The sequence below is a fragment of the Pan troglodytes genome, chromosome X (genome assembly GCF_028858775.2).
Source record: "Pan troglodytes isolate AG18354 chromosome X, NHGRI_mPanTro3-v2.0_pri, whole genome shotgun sequence".
Taxonomy (NCBI): Eukaryota; Metazoa; Chordata; class Mammalia; order Primates; family Hominidae; genus Pan; species Pan troglodytes.
In genome coordinates this window covers 13,422,126-13,441,260 of record NC_072421.2, presented here as the reverse complement: position 1 = coordinate 13,441,260, position 19,135 = coordinate 13,422,126, and the positions used below count along the sequence as shown (strand labels likewise).

Genomic DNA, 19,135 nt, shown 5'->3' with positions numbered 1-19,135 from the left:
CACCAGGAGACTATATCCCACGCCTGGCTCGGAGGGTCCCACGCCCATGGAGCCTCACTTATTGCTAGAACAGCAATCTGAGATTGAACTGCAAGGCAGCAGCGAGGCTGGGGAATGGGCGCCTATCATTGCTGAGGCTTGAGTAGGTAAACAAAGTGGCCAGGAAGCTTGAACTGGGTGCAGCCCACCACAGCTCAAGGAGGCCTGCCTGCCTCTGTAGACTCCACCTCTGGGGGCAGGGCATAGCTGAACAAAAGGCAGCAGAAACCTCTGCAGACTTAAATGTCCCTGTCTGACAGCTTTGAAGAGAGTAGTGGTTCTCCCAGCACGCAGCTGGAGATCTGAGAATGGACAGATTGCCTCCTCAAGTGGGTCCCTGACCCCCGAGTAGCCTATCTGGGAGGTATCCCCCAGTAGGCGCAGACTGCCACCTCACATGGCCGGGTACCCCTCTGAGAAGAAACCTCCAGAGGAACAATCAGACAGCAACATTTGCTGTTCAGCAATATTCGCTGTTCTGCAGCCTCCGCTGCTGATACCCAGGCAAACAGGATCTGGAGTGTACCTCCAGCAAACTGCAACAGACCTGCAGCTGAGGGTCCGGAGTGTTAAAAGGAAAACTAACAAACAGAAAGGACATCCACACCAAAACCCCATCTATATGTCACCATCATCAAAGACCAAAGGTAGATAAAACCACAAAGTTGGGGAAAAAACAGAACAGAAAAACTGAAAATTCTAAAAATCAGAGTGCTTCTCCTCCTCCAAAGGAATGCAGGCCCTCACCAGCAACGGAACAAAGCTGGATGGAGAATGACTTTGACGAGTTGAGAGAAGAAGGCTTCAGACGATCAAACTTCTCCGAGCTAAAGGAGGAAGTTCAAACTCATCACAAAGAAGTTAAAAACCCTGAAAAAAAATTAGACGAATGGGTAACTAGAATAACCAATGCAGAGAAGTCCTTAAAGGACCCGATGGAGCTGAAAACCATGGCACGAGAACTATGTGATGAATGCACAAGCTTCGGTAGCTGATTCGATCAACTGGAAGAAAGAGTATCAGTGATTGACGATCAAATGAATGAAATGAAGCGAGAAGAGAAGTTTAGAGAAAAAAGAATAAAAAGAAATAAACAAAGCCTCCAAGAAATATGGGACTATGTGAAAAGACCAAATCTGCATCTGATTGGTGTACCTGAAAGTGACGGGGAGAATGGAACCAAGTTGGAAAACACTCTTCTGGATATTATCCAGGACAACTTCCCCAACCTAGCAAGGCAGGCCAACATTTATATTCAGGAAATACAGAGAACGCCACAAAGATACTCCTCGAGAAGAGCAACTCCAAGACACATAATTGTCAGATTCACCAAAGTTGAAATGAAGGAAAAAATGTTAAGGGCAGCCAGAGAGAAAGGTTGGGTTACCCACAAGGGAAGCCCATCAGACTGACAGCTGATCACTCGGCAGAAACTCTATAAGCCAGAAGAGAGTGGGGGCCAATATTCAACATTCTTAAAGAAAAGAATTTTCAACCCAGAATTTCATATCCAGCCAAACTAAGATTCATAAGTGAAGAAGAAATAAAATCCTTTACAGACAAGCAAATGTTGAGAGATTTTGTCACCACCAGGCCTGCCCTACAAGAGCTCCTGAAGGAAGCACTAAACATGGAAAGGAACAACCGGTACAAGCCACTGCAAAAACATACCAAATTGTAAAGACCATTGATGCCAGGAAGAAACTGCATCAACTAACGAGCAAAATAACCAGCTAACATCATAATGACAGGATCAAATTCACACATAACAATATTAACCTTAAATGTAAATGGGCTAAATGCCCCAATTAAAAGACACAGACTGGCAAATTGGATAAAGAGTCAAGACCCATCAGTGTGCTGTATTCAGGAAACCCATCTCACATGCAGAGACACGCATAGGCTCAAAATAAAAGAATGGAGGAAGATCTACCAAGAAAATGGAAAACAAAAAAAGGCAGGGGTTGCAATCCTAGTCTCTGATAAAACAGACTTTAAACCAACAAAGATCAAAAGAGACAAAGAAGGCCATTACATAATGATAAAGGGATCAATTCAACAAGAAGAGCCAACTATCCTAAATATATATGCACCCAATACAGGAGCACACAGATTCATAAAGCAAGTCCTTAGAGATCTACAAAGAGACTTAGACTCCCACACAATAATAATGGGAGACTTTAACACCCCACTGTCAACATTAGACAGATCAACAGGACAGAAAGTTAACAAGGATACCCAGGAATTGAACTCAGCTCTGCACCAAGCGGACCTGATAGACATCTACAGAACTCTCCACCCCAAATCAACAGAATATACATTCTTCTCAGCACCACACAGCACCTATTCCAAAATTGACCACATAGTTGGAAGTAAAGCACCCCTCGGCAAATGTAAAAGAACAGAAATTATAACAAACTGTCTCTCAGACCACAGTGCAATCAAACTAGAACTCAGGATTAAGAAACTCACTCGAAACTGATCAACTACATGGAAACTGAACAACCTGCTCCTGAATGACTACTGGGTACATAACGAAATGAAGGCAGAAATAAAGATGTTCTTTGAAACCAACGAGAACAAAGACACAACATACCAGAATCTCCGGGACATATTTAAAGCAGTGTGTAGAGGGAAATTTATAGCACTAAATGCCCACAAGAGAAAGCAGGAAAGATCTAAAATTGACACCCTAACATCACAATTGAATGAACTAGAGAAGCAAGAGCAAACACATTCAAAAGCTAGCAGAAGGCAAGAAATAACTAAGATCAGAGCAGAACTGAAGGAGATAGAGACACAAAAAACCCTTCAAAAAATCAGTGAATCTAGGAGCTGGTTTTTTGGAAAGATCAACAAAATTGATAGACTACTAGCAAGACTAACAAAGAAGAAAAGAGAGAAGAATCAAATAGACGCAATAAGAAATGATAAAGGGGATATCACCACCGATCCCACAGAAATACAAACTACCATCAGAGAATACTATCAACACCTCTATGCAAATAAACTAGAAAATCTAGAAGAAATGGATAAATTCCTGGACACATAGACCCTCCCAAGACTAAACCAGGAAGAAGTTGGATCTCTGAATAGACCAATAACAGGCTCTGAAATTGAGGCAATAATAGCTTACCAACCAAAAAAAGTCCAGGACGAGACGGATTCACAGCCGAATTCTACCAGAGGTACAAGGAGGAGCTGGCACCATTCCTTCTGATACTATTCCAATCAATAGAAAAAGAGGGAATCCTCCCTAACTCATTTTATGAGGCCAGAATCATCCTGATACCAAAGCCTGGCAGAGACAACAACAAAAAAAGAGAATTGTAGACCAATATCCCTGATGAATGTCGATGCAAAAATCCTCAATAAAATACTGGCAAACCGAATCCAGCTTATCCACCATGATCAAAAAGCTTATCCACCATGATCAAGTGGGCTTCATCCCTGGGATGCAAGGCTGGTTCAACGTACGCAAATCAGTAAACGTAATCCAGCATATAAACAGAACCAAAGACAAAAACCACATGATTATCTCAATAGATGCAGAAAAGGCCTTTGACAAAATTCAACAGCCCTTCATGCTAAAAACTCTCAATAAATTAGGTATTGATGGGACGTATCTCAAAATAATAAGAGCTACTATGACAAACCCACAGCCAGTATCATACTGAATGGGCAGAAACTGGAAGCATTCCCTTTGAAAACTGGCACAAGACAAGGATGCCCTCTCTCACCACTCCTATTCAACATAGTGTTGGAAGTTCTGGCCAGGGCAATCAGGCAGCAGAAATAAATAAAGGGTATTCAATTAGGAAAAGAGGAAGTCAAATTGTCCCTGTTTGCAGATGACATGATTTTATGTCTAGAAAACCCCATCATCTCAGCCGAAAATCTCCTTAAGCTGATAAGCAACTTCAGCAAAGTCTCAGGATACAAAATCAATGTGCAAAAATCCCAAGCATTGTTATACGCCAATAACAGACAAACAAAGAGCCAAATCATGAGTGAACTCCCATTGACAATTGCTTCAAAGAGAATAAAATACCTAGGAATCCAACTTACAAGGGATGTGAAGGACCTCTTCAAGGAGAACTACAAACCACTGCTCAACGAAATAAAAGAGGACACAAACAAATGGAAGAACATTCCATGCTCATGGACAGGAAGAATCAATATCGTTGAAAATGGCCATAGTGCCCAAGGTAATTTATAGATTCAGTGCCATCCCCATCAAGCTACCAATGACTTTCTTCACAGAATTGGAAAAAAGCTACTTTAAAGTTCATATGGAACCAAAAAAGAGCCGGCATCACCAAGTCAATCCTAAGCCAAAAGAACAAAGCTGGAGGCATCACGCTACCTGACTTCAAACAATACTACAAGGCTACAGTAAACAAAACAGCATGGTACTGGTATCAACACAGAGATATAAACCAATGGAACAGAACAGAGCCCTCAGAAATAATACCACACATCTACAACCATCTGATCTTTGACAAACCTGACAAAAAGAAGAAATGGGGAAAGCATTCCCTATTTAATAAATGGTGCTGGGAAAGCTGGCTAGCCATATGTAGAAAGCTGAAACTGGATCCCTTCCTTACACCTTATACCAAAATTAATTCAAGATGGATTAAAGACTTAAACGTAAGACCTAAAACCATAAAAACCCTAGAAGAAAACCTAGGCAATACCATTCAGGACATAGGCATGGGCAAGGACTTCATGTCTAAAACACCAAAAGCAATGGCAACAAAAGCCAAAATTGACAAATGGGATCTAATTAAACTAAAGAGCTTCTGCACAGCAAAAGAAACTACCATCAGAGTGAACAGGCAACCTACAGAATGGGAGAACATTTTTGCAATCTACTCATCTGACAAATGGCTAATATCCAGAATCTACAAAGAACTCAAACTTACAAGAAAAAAACAAACAAACCCATCAGAAAGTGGGCAAAGGATATGAACAGACACTTCTCAAAAGAAGACATTTATGCAGCCAACAGACACATGAAAAAAATGCTCATCATCACTGGCCATCAGAGAAATGCAAATCAAAACCACGGTGAGATACCATCTCACACCAGTTAGAATGGCAATCATTAAAAAGTCAGGAAACAACAGGTGCTGGAGAGGATGTAGAGAAATAGGAACACTTTTACACTGTTGATGGGACTGTAAACTAGTTCAACCATTGTGGAAGACAGTGTGGTGAGTCCTCAAGGATCTAGAACTAGAAATACCATTTGACCCAGCCATCCCATTACTGGGTATATACCCAAAGGATTATAAATCATGCTGCTATAAAGACACATGCACACGTACGTTTATTGCGGCACTATTCACAATAGCAAAGACATGGAACCAACCCAAATGTCCATCAATGATAGACTGGATTAAGAAAATGTGGCACATATACACCATGGAACACTATGCAGCCATAAAAAAGGATGAGTTCATGTCCTTTATGGGGACATGGATGAAGCTGGAAACCATCATTCTCAGCAAACTATTGCAGGGCCAATAAACCATACACCACATGTTCTCACTCATAGGTGGGAATTGAACAATGAGAACACTTGGACACAGGAAGGGGAACATCACACACCAGGGCCTGTTGTGGGGTGGGGGGAGGGGAGAGGGATAGCATTAGGAGATATACCTAATGTTAAATGACGAGTTAATGGGTACAGCACACCAACATGGCGCATGTATACATATGTAACAAACCTGCACGTTGTGCACATGTACCCTAGAAGTTAAAGTATAAAAAAAATTTTTTTGAGAGAGGAAAAAAAAGTATGGTGAAACAAAACTAGTTTTGTTTTATTAAATTTCTAAGTGTCCACATAAATTATTTAGATTTCAACTTGAAAAGATCAATCACTCAATTATATACTTTATCTGGGAGTCACAAGCTATTGTCTTAATAGGCTATATTTCTCTTAACTATTCAAGCATATACAACCCCAAGTTTGTGCAGATGCCTTAACCAGGAAACATCGATACAATATTTTTAAGTGTCTTGGTTATTTCTGTTCTCATTTTTAAAGCTTCCCAGAGTTGAAAGCTATGTGGGCATTCGGGAAGTGAAAGGCAACCTCAGTTACTGAGATGACTTTTAATTAGAGATTTTAACTGGGTGCTGAGACTTGGAAAGGTAGACATCTAAGGTGATTTTTCTCATACGAACTGTCATTTTATCCCATGAAATTTGGGGTTTGCCTTCTCAGTATCCTGCAGGTTTTGAACAATCAGTGATTTCAGCCAAGAGCTCATCAGGTCCTTCTCAGGAACCTGAATGGGTTACTCTAAACCTATGTACCTAGCTGCTACTGGTAAACCCATAGCTTTACAGGGGTGCAATCATGCTGCCCAGGTCTTTGGAGGTGAATTATATACAATACCCAATCCTTTCTTCTTCTACAAAAAGACTGCAAACCCCACCTAAGTTAATCATTTGATTGGATTCTGCATAGTTTTGTTTCTGTATCAGTGTAAGTGCCCTTTCTGTGTAAGCTTAAGATCTTCGAACTAGGTAGAATATTGCTTCTTTCAGATTGTCAGGCCCTACGCTGTTCGTGGACAGTTATTTCCGCTCCTGTTGAATTCTCTACCTGGCTGTCTAGCCTGTCACCACAACTGGTAAAGCTCTTCTGTTAGCACACGGAGTTGCAGAATTTTGTTGATTCTAGAGGAAACTTGTCCAACCCACCACCCGTGGGCCACATGCAGTCCAGGACAGCTTTGAATGCGGCCCAACACAAATTTGTAAACATTCTTTAAATATTATGAGATTTTTTTTAAGCTCATCAGCGATTGTTAGTGTATTTTATGTGTGGCCCCAAGACAATTCTTCTTCCAATGTGACCCAAGGGAGCCAAAAGACTAGACAACCCTGTTCTAGAATGTTCTCCATGGCTGCTTCAAACTCAGCCGCTTGCTCTGTATTAACTGCAGAATAAGAGCTTTTCTCATTTATGCCTCCCTGTCATCAGGACCAAAGTGTAAGACGCATCAAAGTTTCCCTGGATGGTTGGTGCCCTAGGGCAGTTGCTATGAACCAAGTACAAAAGGAAAAAGAGACATTTCCAAAATTAATTCAAATGGGCATGACTCTTTTGGAGTTGCAGCACACCAACATGGCACATCTATACATATGTAACAAACCTGCATGTTGTGCACATGTACCCTAGAACTTAAAGTATGATAATATATATGTATAATAATATATATATGTATAATAATATATATATATATATGAAAGAAACTATAGGTCAATATTTTTTCTAATCTTGAAGTAGAAAAGTAGTGCTAAGTATGACGATAACAGCAAACAAACAAGGAAAAGGAACCAACAGCAACAATCCCAGAGTCTTAAAGAAAACATTGAAAAATTTGACTACATAAAAATAAACCATTTATCTTTAAAGTGAGGGATGAGGCTGTATGATCAATAAAGACACACCCAGGTTTTATATGCTAAGATCCCAAGAGATTATGAAATTATGAATTTAGCATATATATTATGCTTTCTTGCATGGTTATTTATGGTTGTTTGTTTGTTTGTTTGTTTGGGGCCGGAGTCTCGCTCTGTCCCCAGACTGGAGTGTAGTGGTGTCATCTTGGCTCGCTGCAACCTCCACCTCCCAGATTCAAGCAATTCTCGTGCCTCAGCCTCCTGAGTATCTGGGACTACAGGTGCACACCACCACACCTAGCTGATTTTTGTATTTTTACTAGAGATGGGGTTTCACTATGTTGGCTAGGCTGTTCTCAAACTCCTGACCCCAGGTGATCCACCCACCTCAGCCTCCCAAAGTGCTGGGATTATAGACACAAGCCACCACACTCAGCCTGGTTATTTATGTTTCATTCGTGTCTCCTAGTTCCCACAATGATATTGCAGACCCCTTGAGTTAAGAATGTGTTGTCCTCAGGATCCATTCTAGGTACTTAAGAGATCACTCTTTATGATGATGAAAATGAAAGTGATCATGAAAATAAGAACAATTAATTAGGCCAATTTTCAGAGGTAGATCATTAGGCAGATTAATTGATTGACGTGATCAGTCATCTAATTATAGTCACTAGCTGATTGAATTTACTAGGAGTTGCAACTTGTCTAGTAGTCAAGCATCAATAAAGCCTATGTTTTCTTATTCAAAAGATACTAAGTTCTTCTTAACTCAGTATGGTGGATTCAATAGCTGAGTGGTAATTGATTTTCTAATAACTGATTATATCATTCTACTTGAATTCATTTATATTAATATACTAGTTTTTAAAAGAAAATCTTTTTTCTTCCCAACTTTTTACTTAAAAAATTTTCAGATATACTGAAAAGTTGAAAGAATTGCACAATGCAGCCCATATAGCTGTCTGAATTCAACAATTGTTGATAGTGAGCCACATTGGTTTTACTTTTTTGTATGTGTATATAATGTATTTATTTCCCTAATCATTAAAATGTTGCAGACAACATGACATTTTAACCCTAAACACTTAATCCTGTATCTCCTGAAATAAGGATGACACCTAAGAGAATTAATAATTTGTAATATTGGCCAATCTGGCAAGGTGGCTGAATAGGAACAGCTCCGGTCTCCAGCTCCCAGGGAGACCAACGGAGAAGGCAGGTGATTTCTGCATTTCCAACTGAGGTACCAAGTTCATCTCACTGGGACTGGTTAGGCAGTGGGTGCAGCCCACAGAGGGTGAGCAGAAGCAAGGTGGGGCATCACCTCACCTGGAAAGTACAAGAAGCCAAGGGATCTCCCTCCGCCAGCCAAGGGAAGCCATGAGGGACTGTGCTACCCAGCCCAGCTACTGCGTTTTTCCCATCGTTTTTGCAATCGCGGATCAGGAGATTCCCTTGTGTGCCTACACCACCAGGGCCCTGGGTTTCGAGCACAAAACTGGGTGGCTGTTTGGGCAGACACCAAGCTAGCTGCAGGAGTTATTTTTTGTACCCCAGTGGCACCTGGAACCCCAGCAAGACAGAATCTTTCACTCTCCTGGAGGGGGCTGAAGCCAGGGAGCCAAGTGGTCGGGCTCAGTGGGTCCCACTCCTACAGAGCCCAGCAGGCAAAGAGCCACTGGCTTGAAATTCTCACTGCCGGCACAGCAGTCTGAAATGGACCTGGGACTATCGAGCTTGGTGGGGGGAGGGGCATCCACCATTACTAAGGCTTTAGTAGGCAGTTTTCCCCTGACAGTGCTAAGGAGGCCGGGAGGTTCAGACTGGGCAGAATTCACCACAGCATGGCAAAGCGGCTGTGGCCTGACTGCTTCTCTAGATTCCTCCTCACTGGGCAGGGCATCTCTGAAAGAAAGGCAGCAGCCCCAGACAGGGAATTACAGATAAAACTTCCATCTCCCTGGGACAGGGCACCTGGGGGAAAAGGCAGCTGTGGGTGTAGTTCAGCAGACTTAAACTTTCCTGCCTGCCAGCTCTGAAAAGAGCAGCCGATCCTGACATGGAGGATTCTCCCCCAGCACAGCACTTGAGCTCTGCTAAGGGACAGACTGCCTCCTCAAGTGGGTCCCTGACTCCTGTGCCTCCTGACTGGGAGAGACCTCCCAACAGAGGTCAACAGACACCTCATACAGGAGAGCTCCAGCTGGCATCAGGCCAGTGCCCCTCTGGGACAAAGCTTCCAGGAGAAGGAGCAGGCCTCCACTGGTGATACCCAGGCAAACAGGGTCTGGAGTAGACCTCCAGCAAACTGCAGCAGACCTGCAGAAGAGGGACCTATTAGAAAAACTAACAGAAAGCAATAACATCAACATCAACATAAAGGACCTCCACACAAAAACCCCATCCAAAGGTGATCAGCATCAAAGATCAAAGGCAGATAAATCCATGAAGATGAGAAAAAACAAGTGCAAGAATGCTGAAAATTCCAAAAAGCAGAGTGCCTTTTCTCTTCCAAATGATCACAACTCCTCTCCAGCAAGGACACAAAACTGGACGGAGAATGAGATTGACAAATTGACAGAAGTAGGCTTCAGAAGGTGGGTAATAATAAACTCCTCTGAGCTAAAGGAACATGTTCTACCCAATGCAAGGAAGATAAGAACCTTGATAAAAGGTTACAGGAACTGCTAACTAGAATAACCAGTTTAGAGAGGAACATAAATGACCCGATGGAGCTGAAAAACACAGCACGAGAATGTCATGAAGCATACGCAAGTATCAATAGCTGAATCAATCAAGCAGAAGAAAGGATATCAGAGATTGAAGATCAACTTACAAATATAGGGCGTGAAGACAAGATTAGAGAAAAAGAATGAAAAGGAAGGATCAAAGCCTCCAAGAAATATGGGACTATGTGAAAAGACCAAACCTACGATTGATTGGTGTAGCTAAAAGTGACAGGGATAATGGAAACAAGTTGGAAAACACACTTCAGGATATTATCCAGCAGAACTTCCCCAACCTAGCAAGACAGGCCAACATTCAAATTAAGGAAAAACAGAGAACATCACTAAGATACTCCTCGAGAAGAGCAACCCCAAGACACATGATCATCAGATTCTCCAAGGTTGGAAAGAAAGAAAAAATATTAAGGGCAGCCAGAGAGAAAGGTCAGGTTACCTACAAAGGGAAGCCCATCAGACTAACAGTGGATCTCTCTGCAGAAACCCTACAAGCCAGAAGAGAGTGGGGGCTAATATTCAACATTCATAAAGAAAAGAATTTCCAACCCAGAATTTCATATCCAGCCAAATTAAGCTTCATAAGCAAAAAAGAAATAAAATCCTTTCCAGAAAAGCAAATGCTGAGGTGTTTTGTCACCACCAGACCTGCCTTACAAGAGCTCCCGAAGGAAGCACTAAATAGGTAAAGAAAAACCAGTACCAGCCACTGCAAAAACACACCAAAATATGAAGACCAATGACACTATGAAGAAACTGAATCAATTAATGTGCAAAATAACCAGCTATCATCATAATGACAGGATCAGATTCACACATAATATTAACCTTAAATGTAAATGGGCTAAATGCCCCAATTAAAAGACATGGACAGGCAAATTGGATAGAGTCAAGACCCATTATTGGTATGCTGTATTCAGGAGACCCATCTCACGTGCAAAAACACACATAGGCTCAAAAGAAAGTGATGGAGGAATATTTACCAAGCAAATGGAAAGAAAAAAAAAAGGGGGGGGGGGTTGCAATCCTAGTCTCTGATAAAACAGACTTTAAACCAACAAAGATGAAAATAGACGAAGAAGGGTATTACATAATGGTAAAGGGATCAATAAAACAAGAAGAGCTAACTGTCCTAAATATATATGCACCCAATACAGGAGCACACAGATTCATAAAACAAGTTCTTAGAGACCTACAAAGAGACTTAGACTCCCACACAATAATAGTGAGAGACTTTAACACCCCACTGTCAATATTAGACAGATCAATGAGACAGAAAATTAACAAGAATATCCAGGACTTGAATTCAGCTCTGGACCAAGCGAACCTAATAGACATCTACAGAACTCTCCACCCCAAATCAACAGAATATACATTCTTCTCAGGAGCACATCGCAGTTATTCTAAAAATGACCACATAATTGGACGTAAAACACTCCTCAGCAAATGCAAAATAATGGAAATCACAACAAACAGTCTCTCAGACCACAGTGCAATCAAATTAGAACTCAGGATTAAGAAACTCACTAAACACCGCACAACTACATGGAAACTGAACAACCTGCTCCTGAATGACTACTGGGTAAATAATGAAAGTAAAGCAGAAATAAATAAGTTCTTTGAAACCAAGGAGAACAAAGATACAATGTACCAGAATCCCTGGGACACAGCTAAAGCAGTATTAAGAGGGAAATTTATAGCACTAAATTCCCATATCAGAAAGTTAAAAAGATCTGATTTCGACACCCTAACATCACAATTAGCTAGAGAAGCAAGAGCAAACAAATTCAAAAGCTAGCAGAAGACAAGAAATAAGATCAGAGCAGAACTGAAGGAGATAGAGACACAAAAATCCCTTCAAAAAATCAATGAATCCAGGAGCTGGATTTTTGAAAAGATTAACAAAATAGATAGACCACTAGCTAGACTAATAAAGAAGAAAAGAGAGAAGAATCAAATAGACACAATAAAAAATGATAAAAGGGATATCACCACTGATCCCACAGAAATACAAACTACCATCAGAGACTACAATCCATACCTCTACAGAAATAAACTGGAAAATCTAGAAGAAATGGAAAAATTAATGGACACACAAACTCTCCCAAGACTAAACCAGGAAGAAGTCAAATCCCTGAATAGATCAATAACAAGTTCTGAAGTTGAGGCAGTAATTAATAGCCTACCAACCAAAAAAAGCACAGGACCAGATGTATTCACAGCCGAATTCTACCAGAGGTACAAAGAGGAGCTGGTACCATTCCTTCTGAAACTATTCCAAACAATAGAAAAAGAGAGACTCCTCCCTAACTCATTTTATGAGGCCACCATTGTCCTGATACCAAAACCTGGCAGTGACACAACAAAAAAAGAAAATTTCAGGCCAATATCCCTGATGAACATCAATGCAAAAATCCTCAGTAAAATACTGGCAAACTGAATCCAGCAGCACATCAAAAAGCTTATCCACCATAATCAAGTCAGCTTCATCCTTGGGATGCAAGGCTGGTTCAACAAATGCAAATCAATAAACGTAATCCATCACATAAACAAAACCAATGACAAAAACCACATGATTATCTCAATAGATGCAGAAAAGGCGTTCAATAAAATTCAACATCCCTTCATGCTAAAAACTCTCAATAAACTAGGTATTGATTGAACATATCTCAAAATAATAAGAGCTATTTATGGCAGACCCATAGCCAATATCATACGGAATGGGAAAAAGCTGGAAGCATTCCCTTTGAAAACCGGCACAAGACAAGGATGCCCTCTCTCACCACTCCTATTCAACATAGTATTGGAAGTTCCGGCCAGGGTAATCAGGCAAGAGAAAGAAATAAAGCGTATTCAAATAGGAAGAGAGGAAGTCAAATTGTCTCTGTTTGCAGACGACATGATTGTATACTTAGAAAACCCCATCATCTCAGCCCAAAAACTCCTTAAGCTGATAACCAACTTCAGCAAAGTCTCAGAATACAAAATCAATGTGCAAAAATCGCAAGCATTCCTATACACCAATAACAGACAAACAGAGAGCCAAATCTAGTGAACTCCCGTTCACAATTGCTACAAAGAGAACAAAATACCTAGGAATCCAACTTACAAGGGACGTGAAGGACCTCTTCAAGGAGAACTACAAACAACTGCTCAAGGAAATAAGAGAGGACACAAACAAATGGAAGAACATTCCATGCTCATGGATAGGAACAACCAATGTCGTGAAAATGGACATACTGTCAAAAGTAATTTATAGATTCAATGCCATCCCCATCAAGATACCATTGACTTTCTTCTCAGAATTAGAAAAAGCTACTTTAAATTTCATATGGAATAAAAAATTAGCCCGTATAGCCAAGACAATCCTAAGCAAAAAGAGCAAAGCTGGAGGCATTACACACTACCTGACTTCAAACAATACTACAAGGCTGCAGTAACCAAAACAGCATGATACTGGTACCAAAACAGAGATATAGACCAATGGAACAGAACAGAGCCCTCAGAGATAACACAACACATCTACAACCATCTGATCTTTGACAAACCTGACAAAAACAAGCAAGGGGAAAGGATTCCCTATTTAATAAATGGTGCTGGGAAAACTGGCTACCCATATGCAGAAAACTGAAACTGGACCCTTTCCCTACACCTTATTCAAAAATTAACTAAAGATGGATTAAAGACTTAAATATAAAACCTAAAACCATAAAAACCCTAGAAGAAAACTTAGGCAATACCATTCTGGACATAGGCGTGGGCAAAGACTTCATGACTAAAACACCAAAAGCAATGGCAACAAAAGCCAAAATTGACAAATGGGATCTAATTAAACTAAAGAGCTTCTGCACAACAAAAGAAACTATCATCAGAGTGAACAGGCAACCTACAGAATGGGAGAAAATTTTTGCAATCTACTCATCTGACAAACGGCTAATATCCAGAATCTACAATGAACTCAAAGAAACTTACAAGAAAAAAACAAGCAACCCCATCAGAAAGTGAGTGAAGGATATGAACAGACACTTCTCAAAAGAAGACATTTATGCAACAAAGAAACATGAAAAAAAAGCTCATCATCACTGGTCATTAGAGAATTGCAAATCAAAACCACAATGAGATACCATCTCACGCCATTTAGAATGGCAATCATTAAAAAGTCAGGAAACAATAGATGCTGGAAAGGATGTGGACAAATAGGAACACTTTTACACTATTGGCGGGCGTGTAAGCTAGTTCAACCATTGAGGAAGACAGCGTGGCAATTCCTCAAGGATCTAGAACCAGAAATACCATTTGACCCAGCCATCCCATTACTGGTGTATACCCAAAGGATTATAAATCATTCTACTATAAAGACACATGCACACGTATGTTTATTGCAGCACTATTCACAAACGCAAAGACTTGGAACCAATCCAAAAGCCCATCAATAATAGACCGGATAAAGAAAATGTGGCACATATACACCATGGAATACTATGCAGCCTTAAAAAAGAATGAGTTCATGTCCTTTGTAGGGACATGGATGAAGCCGGAAACCATCATTCTCAGCAAACTAACACAGGAACAGAAAACCAAACACCGCATGTTCTCACTCATAAGTGCGAGTTGAACAATAAGAACACATGGACACAGGGAGGGGAACATCACACACTCGGGCCTATCAGGGGGTGGGGAGCAAGGGGAGAGACAACATTAGGACAAATACCTAATACATGTGGGGCTTAAAACCTAGATGTCGGGTTGATAGGTGCGGCAAACCACGATGGCACATGTATACCCATGTAACAAACCTGCACATTCTGCACATGTATCCCAGAACTTAAAGTAAAATTTAAAAACTAATAATTTGTAATATCTCACATAGATTCTGTATTCACATTTTTTCAATTTGTCCCCAAAATATCTTTTATAGCTTTATTTTCTTTCTGATTCAAGAACTACTCAGTGTTTACATAGTGAGTTTGATTGTGTCTCTGTAATTTCTCTACAGTCTTTGCATATGTAATAACTTCTTAAAAATGTATATCACCGCCAAAGATAACTTTAAGTTTTGTCACAAAAGTGTTACCATGATTGGCAGACCTGTATTTCTAGTTATATGCTGGATTGTTTTATATGTTCAAACAGGAACATTTTCTTCTAGGACAAACCCTTAAGATTTTGAAACACTGCTGTGTTAAAGCTGAACAACAGAAAAACACACCAAACCTGACACTGTTGTTTAAAAGCTATGAGAATTTTCTGTCTCCTTAATAGAGAGTGAGGCAGTGAAGTTAGTTGTATTCTTTGTTTCTTTTGCTTTTCTTCTCTCTCTCCCCTTGAGACATTTTGAATGGGGCTTTTAGTTGGCAAATATAGGGCAATAGCTTTTTAACTTTTTCTTCAATTTTGCTGGAAAATACATAGTCATATGGTAAGAACTTCTATGTAGTAAACGGAAAAATAGAGACAGAGAACAAAGGAAGAAAGGGAGAGAGTGAAGGAAAGAAAGAGAGAAGGAAAGAAAGGGTGGGGAGGGAGGGAGACAAGGCAGGCAGGCAGAAAGGAAGGAAAGGAAAGAATGAAGGACAGGAGAAAAGAAAGAAGAAAAGAAGGAAGGAAACAAAGAAGGAAAGAAAAGCAGATTGAATGGAGCTTTTGGTTAGGCAAATATAAAGCAAAGGCCTTTTTTATTTTTTATTTCATTTTAATACATATTTGTGTGGTACAGAATTCTTACATAGAGCTGAATAGAAAGATATTGGGTGTGTGGGACAGAGAGAGAGAGAGAGCGAGACAGAGACTGTGTACTGTGTCGGAGGTCCCCAAGACTCCGCCACTCCAGGCTTGATGATCCACTAGGAGTCGCAGGACTCAATAAAGTATGGTCACAGCTATGATTTATTGCAGTGAAAAGATACGAACCAAAAGCAGCAAAGGGCAATGGTGCATGAGGTGATGCCCAGAAGAAACCAGGCCCAACCTTCCAAGCATCCCCTCCCACTTTAGTCACATGGATGTACTTGATTCCTTCCGCAACAAATTGAGAAAACACATGCCAACTGCTGTCTACCAGGGAGGCTCGTTAGAGATTCAGTGCCCAGGGTGTTTACTGGGGGCTGGTCATGTAGGCACACTCTGCCCAGCACATACCAAAATTCCAGCCTCCCAATAGGAAAGCAGGTGTGCAGCAAAAACCATATTATTTGTACAAACAGTGTAAGAGCAGTGAGCCACTCTTCTTAGTTCTGGGAATGGTGGGAACCACCCTGAAATCCAAGTTCCCAGACATGAGCCAAAGGCCAACCTTACAAGCAGGCCTTTCTAAGGAGAGCAGTCTCAGGCCTGCCATGTTTGTTGGTTTTTTGTTTTTGAGATCGAGTTTCGCTGTTGTTGCCCAGGCTGGAGTGCAATGGCGCAATCTCGGCTCATTGCAACCTCCGCCTCCTGGGTTCAAGCGATTCTCCTACCTCAGCCTCCCGAGTAGCTGGGATTACAGGCGCCCCCCACCATGCCTGGTTAATTTTTTGTATTTTTAGTAGAGACGGGGTTTCACCATGTTGTCCAGGCTGGTCTCGAACTCCTGACCTCAGGTGATCCACCCTTGGCCTCTCAAAGTGCTGGAATTACAGGCTTGAGCCATGGCAACTGGCTACCATGTTAACTCTTTTCTGTACAGATAAATGTATCTATACATACATCCGTGCATATACATACATATATACATACATACATAAATACATAGGTAGATACAGAGTAAAAACTTTTCTGCTCTTCTTGTAGACCATCCACCCAATCCCACACCCATCCCCACAAGAAACCATTCTTATTAGTTCCTTGCTTATCTTTCCAGAGTTTCTTTAGGCATACCAGCAAATAAAAACATATTCTTCTGGCCCTGCCTTTGTCATACTTCGTTAGCATATACTCTCTTACTCTCTTGTTTTTTTCATTTGCAGTTCCTTCTATACCTTTATCTCAGGAGCATCTGCATTTTTTTTTCTCATAGCTGGAAAACATCCCATTTTCTAGAAGTTTCACAATTTACTTAACCATTTCTCTAACGGACATTTGGGTTGTTTCTGATCTTTGGTATTGCAAGCACTAGTGCAATAAATAGCCTTGGGCCTCCGAAAGATCTTCTTCTGAAGAGTTAGCTGTGGCTCCAGTGAACTACCCCAGTCTGAGTGATGGCACAGAAGATCCTACGTTATTGGTCTAGTCCCCCATCTGTAAATTAGCTCAAGAGAGATCACTGGATGGAGAGGATACAGTTCTTCTCTTTATCTTTTGAGAATTGGCCTCTCACTGGCTGGGGCAACTCACACTTTGTTTTCTAGGTCTTGTTGTATTTCTCCTTTCTTTTTAGGTGGAAATGAGGAGGACTGGGAACAGCCCTTGGTGGGTAGGTAAGGTTTAGTGTAGGGTTGCCAAATTTAGCAAATCGGGACATGCTTCTACTAAAAAATTATTTATTATCTGAAATTCAAATTTAATTGGGTGTCCTGTATTTTATCTGGCCACCCTAGTTTAGTGCCATATTTTATTCTATTTTACTTATTTATTTTTAGAAACAGGGTCTCACTATGTTTTCCACACTGGCCTTGATCTCCTGGTCTCAAGCAATCCTCCCACCTTAGCCTCCCAATTTTTTTAGATTATAGGAGTGAGCCACCATGCCCAGCAGTACCATATTTTAATCTAGAGATTTAAACATTGAAGGATTCCTGGGGTGAATGCTCTGAAATGAAAAGGAAGGTCAGACTTGATCAGCATCCAGAGTGGTGATTGAACAAAGATATGGTCGTGGACAGAAGACCTAGATTTGAGTCCTGGCTCTGCCATTTGACTCAGACATAGACATCAAAGTGGTTCAATAGAAACTTGGCATTGGCTGGGCGTGGTGGCTCACGCCTGTAATCCCAGCACTTTGGGAGGCCAAGGCAGGCGGATCACCTAAGGTCAGGAGTTCGAGACCAGCCTGTACAACATGGTGAAACCCCGTCTCTACTAAAAATATGAAAATTAGCTGGGTGTGGTGGCAGGCACCTGTAATCACAGCTACTCGGGAGGCTGAGGCAGGAGAATTGCTTGAACCCGGGAGGTGGATGTTGCCATGAGCCGAGATCACGCCATTGCACTCCAGCCTGGGGGACAAGAGCGAAACTTCATCTCAAAAAAAAAAAAAAAAGAAAGAAAGAAACTTGGCATCATAGCAGGCTGGCAAGATGGCTGCCTCTGCCTTTGCTGGTGCGATGAGAGCAGCTTCAGGAATCTATGGCTCCTGAATATTTTTGCATCTCCAGCCCACCGAAACTGTGCCAGGAATGCCTCTCTTATTTCTGCATTGTCTACTGGACGTTTTAGTCATATTCGGACACCATTTGTTTCCTCCACTCCCAGGCTGATCACATCTGTCAGAAACCTGACATGTGGGCATACTGCAGTGATCCCCAACAGAGTGGCCCCCTTGCTTCCAAGTGTCCTGAAGCTGCCAGTCAGAACTGTAATATACGTCAGTACACAAAAAGGCAAGAGAAAAACTGTGAAAGCTGTTATCTATAGGTTTTTTCGACTTCATTCTGGCCTTTGGGTGAGGAGAAAGGCTGGTTATAAGAAAAAATTCTGGAAAAAGACACCTGCAAGAAAAAAGCAATTGAGGGAATTTGTGTTCTGCGATAAAACCCAGAGTAAACTCTTAGATAAAATGACAGTGTCCTTCTGGAAGAGGTGAAACTTGTATGCTGATAATCCTTATCAGAAATATCTTTATGAAACAAACCTGAAAGTATAGATCAGAAGTTTCACTTGTTTCTCAGTTATTGAATATGTATCTTTGTGTACATGACATCTTTGCAAAAATAGGTAAGTATAAAACCGATATAAATTGTACCAGTTAATATGTAAACATCCAATGCCAACATTAAACTTATAAAAGTATT

At 41.0% G+C, this 19,135-nt stretch overlaps 1 pseudogene; it reads left to right on the top strand.

Moving 5' to 3' along the window:
* The first annotated feature begins 18,421 nt into the window (after positions 1-18,421).
* On the top strand, positions 18,422-18,927 carry LOC735562 (large ribosomal subunit protein bL35m-like; annotated as a pseudogene).
* The last annotated feature ends 208 nt before the right edge of the window (positions 18,928-19,135 follow it).